We start from the raw sequence: 3,821 nt of genomic DNA on the forward strand, positions 1-3,821 counted from the left end.
GGTCTCACTCTGTCGGGAGCAAGGGAGAATGAAGGAAACTGAAGACACAAGGGAAAGATTAGTCCAAGGGACTAATGGACCACAACTACCACAGCTTCCACCAGTCTGAGTCTAGTACAACTAGATGGTGCCAGCTACCAACATCGACTGCTCTGACACGGATCAAATAGAGGGTCCCAGACAGAGCTGGAGAAAAATGTAGAACAAAATTCTAAATCACAAAAAAGTACCAGACTTATTGGCCTGACAGAGACTGGAGAAATCATGAGAGTATGGCTCCTGGACACAGTTTTAGTTCAGTAATGAAGTTACTCCTCAAGTTCACCCTTCAGTCAAAGATTAGACGGGCCTATAAAACAAAATGAGACTAAATGGGCACACCAGCCTAGGGGAAAGGACTAAAAGGCAGGAGGGGACAGGAAAGCTGGTAACTGGGAACCCAAGGTTGAGAAGAGAGTGTTGACATGTTGTGGGGTTGGTAACCAATGTCACAAAACAATATGTGTACTAACTGTTAAATGAGAACCTAGTTTGTTCTGTAAACCTTCGTCTAAAGTACAATAACAAAAAAATAAAGATTTTAAAGGGAAAAAAAAGAATTCCCCAAATTAAAACAAAGCTAAAAGACTGAAAACAGGGAACCAGAGATGTCAATCTGTAAATGATGAAAACATCAAAACTGAAAGGAGGAATAAATGGTGTAGTTATATAACTTTCATATGGAGAAGAAGTCCAAGGTGATATCAAGAAATAAGACTGTTTTAAATTTAGGAAAATAAAGGTAAATTTCAAGGTAACCACAAAGAAAGTTAACAAACCTACTCATCAAAATTTAAAAAAAAAGATAAAGTCTCAATAATCACAAAATCTACAACAAAAGAAATAAAAAGAACACGCACAAACAAGAAGAAATCAGTGCAGAAAATTAAGCAGATCAAGGAAATCATCAACACCACAAAAACAAAACAAAAAAACAAAACAAACAAGAAAATGATAGTAGTAAACACATACCTATCAATAATCACAGTGAATGTTAATGGCTTAAATGCACCAGCAAAGAGACAGAGAGTGGCAGAAGGAAAAAAAAAAAATGACCCATCAATACGCTGTCTACAAGAGACACATCTTAAACACAAAGACATAAATAAATTAAAACTCAAAGGATTGAAAAAAATACATCAAGCAAACAATAACTGAAAAAAGAACAGAAGTGGTGATATTATTCTCTGATAAAACAGCCTTTAAGGCAAAATCCACCATAAAAGATAAAGAAGGACATTATATAATGACTAAAGGGTCAACCCACCAAGAGGACATAACCATAATAAATATATACGCAGCCAAGGAGACTTCAACACACCAATTTTGGTGAAGGACAGAACAACTAGAAAGAAACTCCACAAAGATACAAAAGATCTAATTGCCACAATCAACCAAGTTGACCTCACAGACATATACAGAACACTCCACCCAACAGCAGCAAAGTATACATTCTTTTCTAACACACATGGATCATTTTTGGGCCACAAAGCAAGCCTCAATAAAATACAAAACATCGAAATAATACAAAGCATTTTCTCTGATCACAACGCTATAAAAGTTGAAATCAGTAACAGGAAGAGTAAGGAAAAAAATCAAATACATGGAAACTGAATAACACCTTACTTAAAAACCACTGAGTAACAGAAGAAATCAAAGATGAAATAAAAAAATTCCTAGAATCAAATGAGAATGAAAACGTGTTACCAAAACCTTGGGGACACAGCAAAAGCAGTGCTCAGAGGACAATTTATAACAATAAACGCACACATTAAAAAAAAGGGGGCCAAAATCAAAACATTAACCCTACAACTTGAACAAACAGAAAGAGAGCAGCAAAAGAAGTCACAGTCACCAAAAGAAAGAAAATAATAAAGATTAGAGCAGAAATAAATGAAATAGAGAACAGAAAAACAATAGAATCAACAAGACCAGAAGTTGATTCCTTTAAAGGATCAATAAAATCGACAAACCATTGGCCAAACTGACAAAAGACAAGCAGGAGAGAAAGCAAATAACCCATGTAAGAAATGAGATGGGTGACATTACAACAGAACCAACTGAAATAAAAAGGATCACAACAGAATACTATGAAAAATTGTACTTCAACAAATTTGAAAACCTAGAGGAAATGGACAAATATCTAGAAACACACTACCTACCTATACTAATACAAACTGAGGTAGAAAATCTGAACAGACCCACAACAAAAGGAGAGATTGAAGAGGTAATTAAAAAAACTCCCAGCAACAAAATAAATCCCCGGTCCAGATGACTTCACTGGAGAATGCTACCAAATATTCAGAGAAGAGCTCACATCAATACTACTCAAACTATTTTAGAGCATAGAAAAGGAAGGAATATTCCCAAATTCATTCTATGAAGCCAGCATAAACCTGATACCAAAGCCAGGCAAAGACACCACAAAAAAAAAGAAAATTACAGACCAATATCCCTCATGAATAGACCCAAAAATTCTCAACAAAATTTTAGCCAATAGAATTCAACTGCATATCAAAAAAATAATACATCATGATCAAGTGGGTTTCATACCAGGAGCCAACCATTTGCTTTCGTGTATCTGATTGAACTAAGAAGCACACTCCTCACGTGTATTATTTTTTGTTTTATAGTCCTGTATAATCTTTGTCCGAAGAGTGGGCTTTGGGAATGGTTTCAGTTCTGGGTTAACAAAATGTCTTGGGGCCTTAGTTTCAGGGTTCCTCCAGTCTCTGTCAGACCATAAAGTCTGGTCTTTTTACATGAATTTGAGTTCTGCTCCGTACTTTTCTCCCACTCCGATGGGGACTCTCTGTTGTGTTCCCTGTCAGGGTGGTCATTGGTGGTAGCCGGGCACCATTTGTTCTTCTCATCTCAGGCTCGTGTAGTCTCTGGTTTATGTTGCCCTTCTGTCTCTTGGGCTAATACTTTCCTTGTGTCTTTGGTTTTCTTCATTCTCATTTGCTCAAAGTGGGTTGGGACAAATTGATACATCTTAGATGGCTGCACAAAAACTTTTAAGAACCCAGACACCACTCACCAAAGTGAGATGCAGAATATTTTCTTAATAAACTTTGTTATGCCAATTGACCTAGATGTCCCCCAAAACTATGGTACCCAACCTCCAGCCCCAGCTACTCTGTCCTTCAAAGTGTTTGGAAGTGTCTAGGAAACTTCTCAGCTTTTGCTCTGGTCCAGTTGTGCTGACTTCCTCTGTATTGTGTGTTGTCCTTCCCTTCACTGAAGATGATCCTTGTCTACTATCTAATTAGTGAATTCCTCTCTCCCTCCCTTCCCATCCTCATAACCATCAAAGAATGCTTTCTTCTATGTTTAAACCTTTTCTTGAGTTCTTATAATAGTGGTCTCATACAATATTTGTCTTTTTGTGACTGATTAATCTCACTCAGCATAATGCCCTCCAGATACAACCATCTTGTGAGATATTTCGAGGATTCATCATTCTTGATCGCTGCATAGTATTCCATTGTGTGTATGCACCATAATTTGTTTATCCATTCATCTGTTGATGAGCACTTAGGTTGTTTCCATCATTTTGCTATCATGAACAGTGCTGCAAAGAACATGGATGTGCATGTATCTATTGGAGTTATGGCTCTTATTCCTCTAGGATATAGTCCAAGGAGCGGGATTGCTGGATCATATGGTACTTCTATTTCTAGCTTTTTAAGGAAGTGCCAAATCAATTTCCAAAGTGGTTGTACCATTTTACATTCCCACCAACAGGGTATAAGTGTTCCAGTCTCTCCACAACCTCTCCA

This window comes from Trichechus manatus, unplaced genomic scaffold (genome assembly GCF_000243295.1).
Source record: "Trichechus manatus latirostris isolate Lorelei unplaced genomic scaffold, TriManLat1.0 scaffold00081, whole genome shotgun sequence".
Lineage (NCBI taxonomy): Eukaryota > Metazoa > Chordata > Mammalia > Sirenia > Trichechidae > Trichechus > Trichechus manatus.